This window comes from Neofelis nebulosa, chromosome 15, assembly GCF_028018385.1.
Source record: "Neofelis nebulosa isolate mNeoNeb1 chromosome 15, mNeoNeb1.pri, whole genome shotgun sequence".
NCBI lineage: Eukaryota > Metazoa > Chordata > Mammalia > Carnivora > Felidae > Neofelis > Neofelis nebulosa.
Window position 1 is genome coordinate 6,137,193 of NC_080796.1, and position 19,130 is coordinate 6,156,322.

At 43.6% G+C, this 19,130-nt stretch overlaps 1 long non-coding RNA gene across 1 annotated transcript; it reads left to right on the top strand.

Annotated features, from left to right (window-relative positions):
• The first annotated feature begins 371 nt into the window (after positions 1-371).
• LOC131495958 (uncharacterized) lies at positions 372-10,516 on the top strand. Its single transcript, XR_009254205.1, has 5 exons — positions 372-1,726; positions 5,174-5,301; positions 5,897-6,112; positions 8,289-8,445; positions 10,137-10,516. It is a non-coding gene; the product is annotated as an uncharacterized LOC131495958 (long non-coding RNA).
• The last annotated feature ends 8,614 nt before the right edge of the window (positions 10,517-19,130 follow it).

Below are 19,130 nucleotides of genomic sequence, written 5' to 3' on the forward strand. Positions count from 1 at the left end.
GGGCAGAAAATGGTACAACTTTTCTGAAAGGCATGAGAGAAGACTTACTGGGAAGTGTCCCAAGTGCCTTGAAGAGGCAGATCCTTACTGAAAGATGCCTCTCAGGTGTGCTTAATACTAAGAACCTGTTACACCCAAGGACTGGGCTGGACTCAGGGCAGGACACCAAATACTAAGTGATGTCTGGGAGTCTCATCCAATTCGCTCTTCCAGAGTTTTCTCCTCTTCTTCTCCCTACACCCTCTCACAGGTTACCCTCCACCAGACAAACCAGAATCTGAAACCAGAACACTCAGTACACATGGCCCCCATCCAGAGGGCACCTGAGCCAGTTTCCAGGGTGCTCTCTATACAGCAATTGGATACCCCAAACATCTTCCTTGGAATCACTTATGAGCACAAGGATTTTCCAGGAAAACCTTAGTGAAGACTCTGCAACTCAGAAGAACTAAATCGATGTCTAAATTCAATCCACCCTCAGGTCACCAGGCAATAGTGCTTATTATATTCTGGAACTTAATGCACTGACTCGAAAACTCATTTGAAGGAACAGCCAAGGATTTTCAGGTGCTTAGCCAATTTAGGCTTTTCTAGTGTTCAGAATACTTTGAAGATCAACGAACAAAACATCGTGTTACTGGTACACCAGACAAAGCAGAACTGAGTTTGGAGTTAGAGCCAAAGGAACGCACAGGTTTCTGAAGAATTACGATGGGACTTCAAAGCAGGGGCAAGGTTAGGATTATTTTAGAAATGGTGTCAGATAACTCTCTCTGAGTTAAAATGAGTGTCCACTGGAAACTAATGCAATGCTGTTACGCTAACTGGAATTAAACTAAAAAAGTTAAACAATGAAATGGGTATCCAGTGTGTGCATCAAGGATTTAAATGCAAGACAATGCAATTACAACAATTAAAGAATTCGTGAATTAAAAAAACAATTTTAAGTGGCAAAGTCAAAGAGTGACAGAAACTCGGAAGCAATGGACAAAAAAAGCCTGATTCAACAACAACAAGAATTTTTTTTTTTAAATTACGCCAATGCTGAAAAGCTTAGAAATCACTGCAAACCCACTTGTAGGGATCTAGGCCAAGGAGAGGATGATGAAGGAGCCTAGATTTGGATCCAAGGATAGTCGCAGTGGTTACAGTGTAGTTTTATTGGGAGCCGTGGGGAACTGGTTAAAATATTAAGTGGTAAGGCCCTAAGTTTCTGGAGCTCCATGTGTACCTCGTTTGGTGAAGTCACTGGCAGGTTAATCGGGGGATGGTTGGTGGGGGAGGTTGGGCCGGGCAGGAGAGCGGGCAGAACCGCCCACGCCCATCCCCCTGAGACTCCGAGCACCTTTGAAACCGCCAGGTGCACCACTAGGTAGGCCTCATTTGGGCCCGGATGGAGGCGGTGCCTGAAGGGGCTGGGCCAGCAGGGTTGAACTAGAAATGAGGGTGGGGGCTGGTCGGGGCCAGCCTTGCTGACTGTGGGAGCGTCCCGCAAGGAGGCCAGGCTAGTCCTACTGCCCCTCGGTGACCGCGGCGAGGTACAGGTACAGGGCCAGTCCCGGGAAAGGCCGGCCCTTTCAGAGAGGAGCTTTGGCCCTCTGACCCCGCGGATGTCAGCGCTCAGGCGCTGCGGGGCTGGAAGAGGAACCCTAGGCGACAGGGCGTGAAAGAAGGCAACTGAAACACCCCACAGATCAGACTAATGCTTCAGGAGGCAGGAACGAAGGTGAGTTGTGTCAGCGGAGTCAGGGGTGGGTGACCCGTTCGGGTGGCGGTAGCCCTGGGTGGGTGTGGGGGGTGTGTGTGTGCGCGCGTGCGCGCGCCATGGGGCTAGGCGGTAGGTGTGAACTCCGTGCACACCGGACTCCTACAAGCAAGCAGGGTAACCCACAGTGACCTGTCACTTGGTGTGGGGGAAAAGAATCCTAGTCAGTAATTTTCTGCACATCTCTAAGAATGTTTTACCAGGCTCCCTGTTACCACAGGATCCTTCTCTGGCAACTTGGCAGTTAGCAGTGTTTGGGGCGTGATTGGAAAACACGTGTAGTTAGCAAGCTGATGCCTTCTTCAAAGTCCTGGTTTGTAAAAGGTGACCAGACAACTACCTAGAGAAGTCGAACGTAACTGTGCCCCCTTCCAGGGTCTGTCCCCTTCCGGGCAGCAATGGCAGGTCGGGCCAGGACCCGAGGCCGAGGCCGCGGGCGAGGTCGGGCGCCCTCTCAACGCGCCCCGCCGCAGGGAGCCGCCGCACCTCCGCCGCCTGGAGCCTCCACAGCCTGTTCAGTCTCCTTGGCGCAAAAGATGCTTTATCTTCTTCCCCTGCTACTTCCTTCTCATGCGTTTTCTCCTATGCGAATAGACTTCCCTTCAACCCGAGTGGATGGAAAGGTTTCTAAAGAGCTTGGCCCTAGCCAATGACCCCTCTTTGAAAGTGACTTCAAAACGGGCACCTAACACCCCACAGGCATCTCTGAGCTCCTGATTCTCCCTCGCACACTTGTCTGGCTTGCTTCGTTGGAAGAAGCTCCATTCTTCTAGTCGCTCAGGCGAAAGTCTTTGCAGCCGCCCTAGATTCCTCTGTCGACCCCAAACTCTTCCTGCACACCAACATCCAGGAAACACTGTCGTCTCCCAATTGTCCAAAAACTATCTGGCATCCGACAGTGTGTCACCACCTCTGTTCCTGCCCTCTGGTCCAAGCCACCAGCATCCCTTGCTGCACGTGGCAAGCGGTCTCCAAGCTCGTCTTCTTGCTTCCACCCTGGTCTTTCCTTCTGCCTGGTTCCCAGCACACAGAACCATATAAATCGGTCCATGCAGTTCCTCTGCCCGACATCCTGTAAAGATTCCCATTTTCTCAGTCAGAGGCACATTCTTTGAGGTGGCTTCCCTCCTGGGGTGCACCGGTGGCTCATTCCATTAAGCCCTGACTTCAGCTCAAGTCACAATCTCGCGGTTTGTAGGTTTGAGCCCCAAGTGTGACCGTGCAGAGCCCGCTTTGGATCCTCTGTCTTTCTCTCTCTCTCTCTCACCCACCCTCTCACCCTCCCCTGCTTGTTCTCTCTCTCTCTCTCTCTCTCTCTCTCTCTCTCTCTCTCTCTCTCTCTCTCAACAATAAACATTGAAAAAAATGGCCTCTCTCCCACCACGTCTCTGACCTAAGCTTGTCTACCTCGTGCTCACCTTGCAGCAGTCACATCGGCCACCTTGTTCTTTCTTGCACGTTTCTACATTAGAAGATTTGCTCTTTCCTCTACCTATGGCTCTTATAACCTTGTAACTCACTCTCCTCTTTCCAGTCTTTGATTCAGTGGCAACTTCTCACTGAGGGTCTGCTTTGTCCCCCATGAATTCAACCAGCCCCCTCACATCCCACCTTCCGGTAATACCCAGTTTTCTGTACTTTGCTTGGTTCTAAATTCATATGTCTGTTTGCCATTATATGTCCTCTTTGGAGAGATGCCGATTCAGGTCCTTTCCCCATTAAAAGAAAAATGGGTTATTAGGTTTTTTGGCTATTGAGTAGCAGGAGTTCCTTATATATTTTAAATTAACCCCTTATCAGATGCGTGGTTTGCAAATACTTTCTCCCATTCCGTAAGTTGCCTTTCATTCTGTTGATTCATTTGCTGTACAGAAAGTTTTTAGTTTGAATTCCCATTTGTCTATTTTGCTCCTGTTTCCTCTGCTTTTGGTATCCTCTGTTGTAGATACTTTTATAATAAACTGAGACAAAATCCAGACCCCGTAAGACGACGTGATAAACATGAATATACAATATTAAGACACCTATTTTTTTTTTTAATTTTTTTTTCAACTTTTTTTTTTTTTTTTTTTGGGACAGAGAGACAGAGCATGAACGGGGGAGGGGCAGAGAGAGAGAGAGACACAGAATCGGAAACAGGCTCCAGGCTCCGAGCCATCAGCCCAGAGCCTGACGCAGGGCTCGAACTCACGGACCGCGAGATCGTGACCTGGCTGAAGTCGGACGCTTAACCGACTGCGCCACCCAGGCGCCCCTTAAGACACCTATTTTTATCATCTATGTCGCATCTCAGGGGTTATTAATATTTAATGTAAGTACACTGTATGTAGCAAGTACTAATGAATGATGCTTGGTGTTTTCTTTCAGTGAAGTTTGAATATGATAAATTTGATTGCTGGGCGTGTCAGGAATTAGTTGAGAGTTTGATAAAAATCATTTAAAAACTTACGTGTAAAATGAAATAAGTTTTTCTATTAAGGAAATTCAGACTGTGTTTTTATAAGAGCATCATAAGCTAGGGATAATAGCTTCCAGAAGTAACATTTTGAAGAAAACCAGTTTGTGCAACCCAAGGCATGGACTGTATTACCCATTTACGAGGTTTCTTTCATAATTTGTGAAAGATTGCCTTGCACTGTGCTCAAATATTCACCTTGTAAAATAGTTAAATTAGATGAATATTACAATGTGATAAAAATAACATGAGAGCCTTTCCCAGTTGCTGTAAAAAAAAAATCGATCAGTTGTTTTAAAAAAAAAAATCATGAAACTGGCCTTTGATAAATTTTGTTTTCAGTTTGTTTATGTAGAGAGACCGAGAGAGCAAGAGCAGGGGAGGGGCAGAGAGAGAATCCCAAGCAGACTGCATGCTGTCAGCACAGAGCTCTGATGCAGGGCTCGAATTCAGGAACTGTGAAATAATGACCTGAGCTGAAAGCAAGAGTCCTCAGCTTCATCCACTGAGGCCACTCAAACAAACACCTCTCATGCATTTTTTTTTTTTTGAAAGGACTGTTTATTTAGTCAGCATCTTCTGATGCCAGTAGAGGGCACTCTGGTACCAGGTGATTAGCCTATAAAGGTAGAGAAAGGACAAAGTTTCTGATTAGAAGAAGCTTGCACTCTGAACAAATACCGGATGAAAGGAGGCAACGCCATAGCAGCAATGAATGCGGTGCTAGGGTAGCCGCTGACATGGAATGGGGTCTTGTTGAGAAAGGCTTCTGGGTAACATTCACCTTCTCTGGTGATCCATTACCGAACTACTGTTGTTTGGATCCTTTGACAACCCTCTTTTCTACCTCCAACCACCTCCACTTAAGTTGTACTTAACATTGTCCTTTGTTTACGTTTCCATTTGTTGTTTATCCTATAAAATTCATGGTTTTTGCATTTGTTTCTGTGCAGAGGAACTTCAGCTGGGGGCTGGATTGCAGGCACTGTCGCTGAGGGGAAAAGGGGTCTTGGAGCCATTTTTCAAGACCAGGTGGTGAATACCCGACAGTACTTGGAACATGTGAAAGACTCCACAACAGGTGTGCTGGCCTTTAACAACCTAGTGTTATGGAATTGTTCATGTTGATCTTGTTCTGAGGTTCATTTGTGTTTGAGAATCTTAGAGCTTCACCCCATCACTGTGAGTGGAGGTACCTTCCTACCTTCTCATGATTTAATAACCTCCACCTTTGCAGAAATAGAGACCTATTTTAGGGGCCTGGATGTACTCTCCAGTTTTCTTTTCCTTTTATAGCAACTAAAATGATGCAGTTCTTTGGTTGTGCTGAGCCTTTTTTTTTTTTTTTTTTTTTAATGCTAAACACTATTACAAACAGTGGCTCCCCACTCACCGTCCCCTTTTGGAAGCGTTGTGCTACAAGAGGTTTTCTTTTGATCTCTTGTTACTGTTAATTTAATATTTTAATCTCCTGTTTTAACTCTAAATGTATGTTTGTGTGAGGATTCCTCTAAAAGGCCGGTACATATTCTGGGCATCAGGTGTGTATAAGTGTTCGTTACTTGTTCATGTCTTGGTTTGGCCTAACTTAAGCTCTCAAGATTGTGGTGTCTCCATTGTTTGGGGAGCGATTGGTCAACTTGTTTCATTATTGACCTGTGCCTCGGTTTTTGCAGGAATGCAAGGTAGAGTGGTGAAGCTATTCCCCAACCATTTCCGAGTGACCTCTCGCCCTGAACCCCTCACGTATAAGTACAACATTGATTACATGCCAGAGGTTGAAGAGGGAAAAGTTCGTACAGATCTGCTCTGCCAGCATAAACACGTAATTGAAGAGTGTCCCACATTTGATGGGAACTCTTTATTACTGCCTCATAAACTACAAAAGCAGGGTAAGTAATGTGATTGGACACTTTCTTTCTCTTTAAGTTTATTGACTTATTCTGAGAGAGAGAAAGCACACGTAGGGGAGGAGCAGAGAGCAAGGGCGAGAGAATCCCAAGCAGGCTCTGCACTGTTTGTGCAGGGCCACAGGGCTTGAACCCACAAGCCACAAGATCATGACCTGAGCTGAAGTCAAGAGTTGGGCACTTAACCAACTGAGCCATGCAGGCACTCCTGTTAGTGGACATTTTCTTGACCTTTCTTCTTTCTCTCACATTCTCCCTGTATTATAGCAAATACACCTTTTTCATACAATGGTTCATGGACACCTCTCGATCTCTTGCCCATAGGATTTGTAACAAAACCCACATGCCGTGTTTGGCTATCACTGATGTTCCCTCATGCCTCATTTTGGTGGTTAAAATGAATTTAAGAACAAAATATATATATTTTACCTTTCCAATGGCAAATAGGGCTCAAATGCTGACGAAGTATTGAAAAAGTTTTTATTTCTTGTTCCAAAACTTCACACACACACACGCATACACACACAGAACTGGAAGGACTTAATACTCCATTTCTTTTCCTTAATTTAATATTTCTGAGAGGGAGCAATTGGGGGGGGGGGCAGAGAGAAAGAATCTTAAGCAGGTTTGACACAGCACAGAGCCTGAAGTGGGGCTCAAACCCCTGAACCATGAGATCATAACCTGAGCTGAAATCAAGTGTCAGAGGCTTAACTGACTGAGCCACCCAGCTGACCCTCTTCAATAAACTTGAATAACTATTCTTTTAAAACGTTTATTTTTGAGAGAGAGAGAGAGAGAGAGAGAGAGAGAGAGAGGCAGAGTGTGAGCGGGGGAGGGGCAGAGAGAGGGAGACACAGAATCTGAAGCTGGCTCCAGGCTCTGAGCTGTCAGCACAAAGCCCGATATAGGGCTAGAGCCCATAAAATGTGAGATCATGATCTGAGCTGAAGTTAGACATTTCACCGACTGAGCCACCCAGACACCCCACTTCAGTAAACTTCTGTATTTATTTAGCAAGTGCATAGTTTACAGGAGTTTGTTTAAGTTAAAAAAAAAATCACTGTAACTATTTGATTCGGACCCTCATTTGGGTCTCCTAAATCATATTTTCTACCTGCCTGTGTCTCTGGGGGTTAAGATTGCTCCTGCCAGACACCCAAGTGACCTGTTGTTTTGTGGTCCAGTAATGAGCGTCCTCTCCTTGGAAGGAGCACTAGACCTTTTTGTTGTTTCTTTACCTCAGAAAACAGAACTGGTCAGCCGGTGGGGCAAAAAGATTGTGAAGGTGATCACTGAATTCTTCAGTGAACTCAAACCCACCTCACTGGACTGCTTACGTTATTACAACATACTCTCTAGCAAATGTGTTTCTGAGATTTCATTTCCTTGAGATTTGGTTGCATGTTAGTGTGTCAGTGGCACTGTACATAGCTGTTTGGTCCTAGAATTTGTGTTCTCGAGGTCTCCTCGTGTTCTGGGAGGGCAAGCGATCTTTGAGATGCATCGGCACTTGAACCTCACCTAGATGTGCTTGAGTTCTGTGGCTTATTGTTGACATTGTTCTTCCTGCCTACCCCCACATCCCGTGCCTGCTCCCTGTCTAGGGAGGGACAGATGTCAGCTGTGCACAGCGATGCCTCTTTCTCCTGGAGTAAAGGTGCATTTGTTTTCTTTTCTTAATGGTTGTTTATTTTTGTAAGAGAGAGAGAAAGAGCAGAAGCAGGGGAGAGGCAGAGAGAGGGAGACACAGAATCTGAAGCAGGATCCAGGCTCCGAGCTGTCAGCACAGAGCCCAGTGCGGGGCTTGAGCCCTCAGTGCAAGATCATGCCCTGAGCCAAAGTCTGGTGCTTAACCGACTCAGCCAAGCAGGCACCCCTACATTTGTTTGGTGTTCTACACTTACGGTGACGCACAAATAGTGAAAATGAAAATTGGAGGCACGTAGTCTGCAAAAGAGGTTTCAGTTCATTTCTGGGGATGAAGGACCTTCTGATGACCTTCCCATGACCCTTTGTTGTAGATTATGTAAAGGAGGGAAAAATGGAGGTTCAAGGGGCCTTAATATCTACCTTACAATGTCATTTCCTTGTTGTATCAGGCACTTCCTGTTAATCGTTTGTAAAACAAAGTCACTGATCGATTTCTTTCCCCCAGTGTATCTCCGTGTTTGTTAGTAAATCTTCATAATATTCACTGCGGTTTCCACGAAATCCATTCTTCCAATTTCTAGAATTTCGAAGATGATGGATTTGAAGCAAGTTGGTCGCAACTATTACAACGAGAATGAGGCCACGGAGTTCCTCAATCATAAGTACACAGTGGAAAGTTTCACATTCTACAGACCTGACCATAGAAGCATTTGAGAAAGTGACTCTCATTTGAAGCAGTAGGATTTATAAGTGATGGTCTTTTCAGTGGTACCCACTGGCCATGAACGATTCAGTTAGAATTTCATGTAAATTTGGAACGAAGTGAAAAGATTCACTCTTACAGTCCTAGAGTGATAAGCATAAACCTTGAGGTATTCGGTAGTTCTATAAACCTCATAAGAAGTCTAAATCTTCTAAAATTTGGATAGTAGATTTCTCTTAAATACTTTCAATCATAGTAATTATAGCTACATGTATGTATGTGTATATATTGTGTATATGTTTATAATTCATACACCTATATCCTATATATTCTCACATACATACATACGCATGTGTGTGGCTATAGGTGTGTGAGCCTGTGGGTGGTAACAATATGGTTTAACAAAGAGTGTAAGAGTTATAACTAGCCCATCAGGTAAATCTCTATTGGAAAGGTCCTTCAAAAGATCAGTTCTTACTAAAAATAAGAAATTGAAACTGCTTGACTCCTAAGCACCAATTTTAGATCCCAAGTTCCAACACTGGGACGCTTGCTTCCTTGTTCAGAGCTTGGACTTTGACCCTTACATCTAATGTCTTCTGTTTGCAGGCTGGTAATCTGGCCTGGATATAGTGCTTCTATTCTTGAGTATGAAACCAGCATTACCCTCTGTGCTGATGTGAACCACAAACTGCTCTGAATGCAAACTGCTTATGATCTAATGCATGTTGATAACAAATCCCAAAGGAAAGATGCTATGGAAATTTTTAAGAATTAGTTGGATCAATTGTTTTTACATCTGTGTTTATTAACTTTTTTAATGCTTATTATTTTTTTTGAGAGAAGCAGAGAGAGTGTGGGGAGGGGCAGAGAGAGAGAGACAGAGACAGAGAGGGAGACACAGAATCCGAAGCAGGTTCCAGGCTCTGCACTGTCAGCACAGAGTCTGATGTGGGGCTCGAACCCACGAACCATGAGATCATGACCTGAGCTGAAGTCAGACACTTGACCAACTGAGCCACCCAGGTGTCCTGTGAGTCTGCTATTTAAAAACCTATCCAACCACTTTGAGAACTTTTTCCCCCCATAAGAGATGGTCCTATAGTTTTTGAATCAATAAACAGTAAAGGTCAGAGGCAGAAATAGCATGGGAATGGTGAGAATCCATCCACACTTTTCTCATCTGGCTATACAGCATGAGAGAAAGATAAGTTTCAGTTGTAGATTTTGCTGTTCTTGTGATTCCTGATGTTGATCCAGTCACCTGCTCTGAACCCTCTCTCACATGTAACAGAATATGCTCCTTCCAAATTTCTTTTCCCTTGCTTTGTGTCTATTTTTAACAATCAGGGCTTAATTATCATCCATTAGCAAATGTCCACTTGACGGAAGTGTTTTACTTCTAACCTTCTTCTAGACCAGACATTTTAAGCTGAAGAGCGTGGATGTAAAGCTGCTTGGCCAGCATCATCGTAGGAGTCCTCAACTTTATTCCTGCTTTCCAATTTCAAAATTCACTACAAAGCTCTAGGAATTAGGACAGTGGGATACTGGTATGAAGATAGACCTAAAAATCAATGGAATACAATTGAGAATCCTGGAGTTAACCCTCACATTTATAGTCCATTGATTTTTTTTTTTTTCAGCAAGAGTTTCAAGACCGCTTTCTTGGGGTAGGAATACTCGTTTCCTCAAATATTGCTGGGACCACTGGATATCCACCTGGCCGTTCCTCACAGAAGATACAAAATTAACTCCAATTTATCCCCAAAATTAACTAAAAATAGACCTAAATGTAAGCGTTAAAACTCTATAAAATTCCTAGAAGCAAATCTAGGAGTAAATTTTCTTGACTTTGGCTTAGAGAAAACCTTATAAAATAAAATGCCAACAGAGAAGGGTTGACAGAAGGAAAACGTAAATTGGACTTCACCAAATTGAAAACTTTCTTTCTTTGAAGTGAAAAAAAAGGGGGGCGCCTGGGTGGCTCAGACGGTTAAGCGTCCGACTTCAACTCAGGTCACGATCTCGCAGTCTGAGTTCGAGCCCCGCGTCGGGCTCTGGGCTGATGGCTAGGAGACTGGAGCCTGCTTCAGATTCTGTGTCTTCCTCTCTCTCTGCCCCTCCCCTGTTCATGCTCTGTCTCTCTCTGTCTCAAAAATAAATAAACGTTACAAAAAATTTAAAGTTAAGAAAAAGAAAGAAAAAAAAAAGGAACAGAATGAGAGAACATTTGAAATCACATATCTCCAGAACAACTTGCTTCTACATATGTAAGAAATGTTTACAAGTCAATAATTAAAAGAGAACCTAACTTTTACTTATTTCTTCAACCCAACTTTCAAAAAAATGGGCAAAGGATCTGAATAGACAGGCTTCCAAAGAAAATATACAAATGGCCAATAATCACATGAAAAGATACTCAATATTCTTGGCCATCAGGGAAATGCAAAGTCAAACCACAGTGAAATACCCCTTCATAGTATGATGGCTAAATTTGAAAAGGCAGAGACTAAGTGTCGGCAAGGATGTGAAAAAGTTGGAACCACCCGTCAAATACTGCCGGTAGAAGTAAAAATGGTGTGGTCTCTTTGGAAAACAGGATGGCCCTTTTTCAATATGCTAAATACAGTGTCACCATATGAGCCAGCAATCTCTTCCTAGTTTTATACCCAAGAGAAATGAACACCTATGTCTACCAGAATTGATACATGAATGTCCATAATCTCATTATTCATAATAGCTCAAAGGTGTTAACAACTCAAATGTTCATCAACTGACAAATGGAAAAATAAAAATGTACATCCATAAAATAGTGTGTCATTTGGCAACAAAAAGGAATGAAATACCAATACATGCTACAGCATAGATAAACCTTGAAAAGTAGTACACCAAGTGGAAGAAGGCTGTCAGGAAAGGTCACATACTGTATCATTCAATTCATGTGAAATAGGGTGGGTAGGCAAATGTATAGGATTTACAACTCTGTGAATATACTAAAACCATTGGATTGTAGCCTTCCGTAGGTGAATTATATGTCATATGAATTTACTAAAGTGGATATATCCTGAAACTTCTTGTAGGATTTAAAGCTTCTCACTTCTTACATGATCCCATGCCATAAATATGTTAGGAATACTACTATGTGTTGTGACCATTCCACAGGTATAACAATAGAACCTATCGAGTGGATGCTATTAATTGGGAGGAGACTCCCAGAAGTACGTTTAAGAAATCAGGTGGTGAGGAAATCACCTTCATAGACTACTACAAGGAGGTAGGAAATGTCCTGTCCTTCAATGTATTTAAATCTCATTTTGTTCTTATTATGTAGTCAAATATATGTCTCCTAAAAATACATGTGCAATATAGAGTCCTGTATGTTAGATTATAATAATATAACATCACCTATTAGCCTATAACATATATATAATCTATTATAAAATTTCTCCTTAGTGGTATTGTAACTTGACAGATGTATTATCCATGCATTCGAGTGCCTCATATATAGGGTAATGTCACATGATTAGAATGGCTCCGGTATGGCCTCTCCCGTGGGCCTAAGAGGAGGCTATGGTACTTTGAAACATGTTGATGGATCATTGGGTAGAAAATATGGCAAGACTTCATATGTGACCACTTTCCTTATATAGAAGGTTGAGCCCTATAGAATTTGGTTTGAAAAGAAGAAACAAATGACCAATTACCATCTGGAAAGATGTCAGCTGTATGCTGAATCTCAGAACTCATGGATTCCTCAATCTCTGTTCACAAAGACATAAGTAAACTTAGCTTGGTGCACAAAGATACACTAGTTGAGGAGATTAGTTTTCTAGCTTTGGCAGATGAGAGAAAGGAATTACAGATATCTGTAACAAATGGAAAGAACTTACAAATATTTTTTTTAAAGAACAGCTTGTATTTTTATACTGGAATCCAAACCATGGCTACTTGGAACCACCAAGGCTACACAGCCCTCTGGCATCCCTTCAAGGGGTGGTGCTATTACATTATCCTCACTTGTGCTTCATACTTAGTTCTTGTTCATTCAATCCAAAAAAGCACTTAATGAGTGCCCATTACACATCTTGGGTATACATTGGTAAGACCACTGAGTTGTCTGTTCTTAAGGAACTTGCATCCTTACGGCAGGAAGAGAGACGGCAGACAAGACTGTTCTAAGGGTTATGAGGGATATATCTAGATAATTAAAATTGAGAGGTATTATGGACGGTGTCTGGTGGTTCAGAGTAGGTGGTCATGGGAAGCTCTGAGAAGCTGGTATGTGAATGTCTGAAAGGAGCAAGCTGTGTGCAAATGAGGGAGAAGAGAAAAGACCCCACTTTCCAGATGGGCGAGATGTATCCAGATCCCAAACAAGGCTAGATTATTCTGTGAAGAAGTGCACATGGTTGCGGGGAGGACATCCTTGGATGTAGGATATGAAATCAGAGGATGAAGTGGGGGCCACGTTGTATAAAGTGCTGTCCACTGAGACAAATGAGATATTGTCAGATGTTATACAGATGGATGAAGTGATATATTTTATTTTACAGAGATGTGTCTAATTACAAGGAACGGGCTGTATGTGGGTAAAAAGGGAGGCAGAGACATCAGTGAGGAGGTGGCTAAGTCACTTTAGGTCAATGATAATGGTGACCGGGATTAGGGTGGGAGAGGTAGGAAGTGAGTGGATGCCAGAGTCATTTACTACAACGGGGGAGTCGGTGTGAGAAGATTGGGGACTTTGGGGTTGACTTAGGCTCTGATGGAGGTGGTAGATGGAGATACCTGGCTGATATTTGCTTGTTCATTCTCCAAATTTGACCTCAAATGTCATTGATTGAGAAGAGCCATGCTGGGTATCCAGAGTACATCCACCCCACCCCCACACCAACCTGCAACCTCAGGCCTCTGTGGGGTCCCCCTGTTCTGTTGTGCTCTTGCATTTCATAGCATCTATCCCAATTCGGAATTCTGTATTTGAGTGGTTATTTTATGAATCTCTCCCCTCTCTGTAGACAGAGTTCCACCAGGGCATGACAGTGTTGGTTTTGCTCCTTGTAAATACCTCTCCTGTCTTATACCATGACTAGCACATAGAAGTTGAAATATATATAGGTTGTAGTAAATTCACACATGCTGGCATCACAGAGCAGTGGGTTTGGGAATAATTAGAGGATTTGTCACATGAAGACAAACTACCTTCTTGGCACGAGTTGATAGGCAGGAGCCTTGGATGTAAAAGAAACCTAAGACTGTGGTTTCAGCAGGTTTAATTGAGAAAAAAAAAAACAGACGGGCTGAAATATTTGAAACGATTTGAGTCATCTTGGGATGCCCTGGTGGGAACTCAGTCTAATGACAGATGGCAATTTAGTTGCCCTGTTGTCATGAGATCTAGAAAAATCCTGGAATCGATCGATGAGCCCTTAGAAGGAAAGTACAATCCTGGCCTTCAAAAAAGGTTTCATAATGCTGCAAAGAAGGACCACAGAACTCCTGTTTAGGTGCAGAAGTTGATGTTGGAGGAGGAGATCCTTCTAGGATGTTGCATGGCAGCTATGGGAAATAAGAGGCGTGTTTCCCAAAGTTTTTGACAGGAAGAATAGCTCGTCCAAAGGTTTTGATAGATGAGGCCCTAAAAGGATGCCATGATTCTACACACATGTAGACACCTGCACAAGCTTGGGCCTTAAGACTCTAGAACCAGGAAAATGGGGGTGAATCCCAGCTGTCTTTCAAATAACTAAAGACCACTCTAAGGGTGAAAAAAAACCATGTATAGTCTGCAATGAGATCATACGAATTAAAACTAATAGTTCAGCTTAAGAGAAAAAGAGCCATGAACACTGGATGTGAAGTTTTGTCGCGGGTAGGAACTCCTTTGAAGTTCTCGGGATGTTTAGCAGTCAGATAAAACCAGAATTGATGTGGCTAAATTCCTACTGATGAGGACCTTCCTGATCGGCATGGAAGGATCTATGAAGAACCATTGCTGTGTGTTGGAGAGTAAAGGCAGTTTGTGGCACGGAAATTGCAGCCCAGGGGTAGGATGTCTTGGCAAATATCTCTTCCTCCTGGAAGCAGGGACTGAGAGTTTAGGAGAAATGATGCAAGAGGCATGTTGGGAATAGATGTGGAATTGCAACTCTAAAAAGTTGACTGGGTTTGTTGCCCACCCCTCCGTTTGGGAATCGTCTTGAAAGTGCTCAAGTATGTTTGAGGAATCTTTAAGACAGTGCTGTAGTGAGAAATACAGATCCTAAGAGTCTGTCATACGTTTACTTATATGTAGTGAAAGGATCGTACAATGACCCCCAATATAATGTCTGTGAGCATCCCGCTCTCCTTGGCTACGTGTGTTGACAGAGAAAAAAAAGAGGCCATCTGCGGGACGTCTAACTAAGAGAATATGAAGAGAATCTTTAATGCGTTCTTAACCTTGAGGAAACCGTATCACCAGCACACCCCCAGGCCTCTGTTGGTGACCCCAAAATGCACTTCTGTACATATTTACGTGACTCTGCTGAGGCTTCACCGATAGTTACAGCAGTGTTCTTTCTTGTTTCTGTTGAGCAGCAACATGGTCTAGTGGTCACTGCCCTAACTCAGCCACTTTTGGTCAGCAAAGGCAAATGGAAAAAGAGCCAACAGGACACGCCCCATGAGCCTATAATGCTGGTTCCCGAGCTGTGCTACCTGACAGGTACTACAGATTTGTGCAGTCTTCAGAGAAGTCCACCCCTTCTGAGCCCCAGGTGTTAGGATGTAGAAGTACCAGCGTTTCATAATGCTCCATATGGCCCAGAGCTGCATTCTCTCTGCTGGTTCTTCCTCTTGCAGGTGCAGTGGTCAAGGCTTCTCTCGTTTACACGAGAGAGTTTACACTATTCTTGCTTCTTTAGCTATATCTTTTCTAAACTTTGTCTTTGGAAAGGTCTAACAGATGAACTGCATAAAGACTACAGAGTGAAGAGAGACATGGCTGTGCATACAAGGTTGGATCCAGAAAAAAAGGCAGCATGAATTACAAAGATTCACGAATATTGGACAAAAGTAAGTGTTATTTTTCTGTGTGTGTGTGTGTCCTGAAGCGGAGACTGCGTAGAACCCCTGGCATCTCACATGCTCCAACTAAAATGTGACAGTTGGGACGAAAACGATACCTTGGAGGGAACAACTCTATTTTTTTCTGTCAGTGCAAAGTTAGGGCAAGTCTGGAGGGGGAGAATGATATAGAAAGATCCTAAGACCCTGTGCAAATGTGAGAGCGAAGACATCATGATTTCAGGGTACCAGGGACCTTCTTTGTACCATGTCAGCACAGAGGACAATAGAAGACATCTTTAGATTAGAGGAGAATTTTATAAGTGGATCATTGCCTTTGCGTACTTCATTTGGATTGATTTGTGGACATTTTAACTTTCAGAAATAAGAGTGCACAAAAGGAACTCCAACTTTGGGATTTGAAATTTGACCCCAACTTCGTGTCCTTCTCAGGAAGAATTATGAAAGAAGTAAGAATTCTTCAAAGAAGCAGAGTGGTAAGACCATTTCAAAGTGGCCATGTTTCTTTATCTCTCTTTTTCTCAGCTTCTTCTTTTTCCATAATTTTATCTTCTAATTCACCTATTCTCTCCTCTGCCTCTTCAATCCGAGCTGTAGTCACCTCCATTTTATTTTGCAGCTCATTTATAGCATTTTTTAGCTCCTCCTGACTGTTTCTTAGTCCCTTGATGTCTGTAGTAATAGATTCTCTGCTGGCCTCTATACTTTTGTCAAGCCCAGCGATTAATTTTATGGCTATTATTTTGAATTCATTTTCTGCTATATTGCTTACATCGTTTTTGATCAGTTCGTAAGCTGTCGCTACTTCCTGGAGTTTCTTTTGAGGAGAATTCCTCCGTTTGGTCATTTTGGATAGTCCCTGGAGTGGCACGGAACTGCAGGGCTCTTCCTCTGTGCTGTCTGGAGTAACTTGAGTTGGTGGGCGGGGCCGCAGTCAGACCTGATGTCTGCCCCCAGCCCACCGCTGAGGCCACAGTCAGACTGGCGTGTACCTTATCTCCCCCTCTCCCAGGAGCAGGACTCACTGTGGAGTGGTGTGGCCTCTGTCTGGGCTACTTGCACACTGCCAGGCTTGTGGTGCTGCTTCGATGGGATCTGGCGTATTAGCCGGGGTGGGTCTGCAAGGTGCACAGGGGCGGGAGGGGCAGGCTCAGCTCGCTTTGACTTCGGTGGTCCGCTTTGGAGGGGCCTAGTGGCAACGGGAGGGAGACAGACCTGTCGGAGGGACGGATCCGCATGAGCACAGCGTTGGGTGTTTGCGCGGTGCAAGCAAGTTCCGTGATGGGAACCGGCTCCCTTTGGGATTTTGGCTGGGGGGTGGGCGAGGGAGACGGCACTTCCAGCGCCTTTGTTCCCCGCCAAGCTGAGCTCCGTTGTCCGGGGCTCAACAACTCTCCCTCCCGCTCTCCAAGCACAGCAGTTGACTTATAACATTCCAGATATTAAGTCCCACTGGCTGTCAGAACACACTCCATCCGGCCCCTCCGCTTTTGCAAGCCAGACTCGGGGGCTCTGCCTTGCCGGGTGGGCTGGCTGCCCCTCCACCGCCCTGGCTCCCTCCCGCCAGTCCGTGTAGCGCGCGCCGCCTCTCCACCCTTCCTACCCTCTTCCGTGGGCCTCTTGTCTATGCTTGGCTCCGGAGAGTCTGTTCTGCTAGGCTTCTGGTGGTTATTGGGGTAAATTAGGCAGATGTGGGTGGAATCTAAGCGATCAGCAACCAATCCTTCTGAAATACAAGCAATTATCAGGGAATACTATGAAAAATTATAGGCCAACAAACGGGATAACCTGGAAGAAATGGACAAATTCCTAAGCACTCACACACTTCCAAAACTCAAACAGGAAGAAATAGAAAACTTGAACAGACCCATAACCAGCGAAGAAATTGGATCAGTTATCAAAAATCTCCCAACAAATAAGAGTCCAGGACCCGATGGCTTCCCTTGGGGAATTCTATCAGACATTTATAGCAGGGATAATACCTATCCTTCTCAAGCTGTCCCAAAATATAGAAAGGGAAGGAAAGCTTCCAGACTCATTCTATGAAGCCAGCATCACTTTGATTCCCAAACCAGACAGAGACGCAGCAAACAAAGAGAACTACAGGCCAATATCCCTGATGAATACGGATGCAAAAATTCTCAACAAGATACTAGCAAATCGAATTCGACAGCATTTAAAAATAATTATTCACCATGATCAAGTGGGATTCATTCCTGGGCTGCAGGGCTGGTTCAACATTTGCAAATCAATCAATGGGATACATCACATTAATAAAAGAAAAGATACGAACCATATGGTCCTGTCAATCGACGCAGAAAAAGCATTTGACAAAATCAGCATGCTTTCTTAATAAAAAAACCTCGAGAAAGTCGGGACGGAAGGAACATACTTAAACATCCTAAAAACCATTTATGAAAAGCCGACAGCTAATATCATCCTCAATGGGGAAAAACTGAGAGCTTTCCCCCTGAGATCAGGAACACCACAGGGATGTCCACTCTCACCACTGTCGTTTAACATAGTGTTGGAAGTGCTACCATGAGCAATCTGACAACACAAGGAAATCAAAGGCATCAAAATTGGCAAAGATGAAGTCAAGCTTTCACTTTTTGCCGATGACATGATATTCTACATGGAAAACCCAACAGACTCCACGAAAAGTCTGCTAGAACTGACACATGAATTCAGCAAAGTCGTAGGATAGAAAATTAATGTGCAGAAATCAGTTGCATTGTTATACACTAATAATGAAGCAACAGAAAGACAAATAAAGTGACTGATCTCATTCACAATGGCACCAAGAATCATAAAATACCTAGGAATTAACCTAACCAAAGGTGTCAAAGATCTGTATGCTGAAAACTATAGAAAGCTTAGGAAGGAAATTGAAGACGATACAAAGAACTGGAAAAACATTCCATGCTCATGGATTGGAAGACTGAAATTGTTAAAATGTCAATACTACCCAAAGCAATCTACATATTCAAAGCAATTCCAATCAAAATTGCACCAGCATTCTTCTCCAAGCTAGAACAAGCAATCCTAAAATTTGTATGGAACCACAAAAGACCCCGAATAGCCAAAGTAATATTGAAGAAGAAAACCAAAATGGGAGGCATCACAATCCCAGACTTTAGCCTCTACTACAAAACTGTAATCATCAAGACAGTATGGTATTGGCACGAAAACAGACACATAGACCGATGGAATAGAATAGAGACTCCAGAATTGGACCCACAAATGTATGGCCAACTCATCTTTGACAAAGCAGGAAAGAATATCCAATGGAAAAAAGACAGTCTCTTTAACAAATGGTGCTGGGAGAACTGGACAGCAACATGCAGAAGAATGAAACAAGAGAACTGTCTTACACCATTCACAAAAATAAACTCAAAATGGATAAAGGACCTGAATGTGAGACAGGAAACCGTCAAAACCCTAGAGGACAAAGCAGGAAAAAACCGCTCTGAACTCTCAGCTGCAGCAATTTCTTCCTTGACACGTCTCCAAAGACAAGGGAATTAAAAGCACAAATGAACTATTGGGGCCTCATCAAGATGAAAAGCTTCT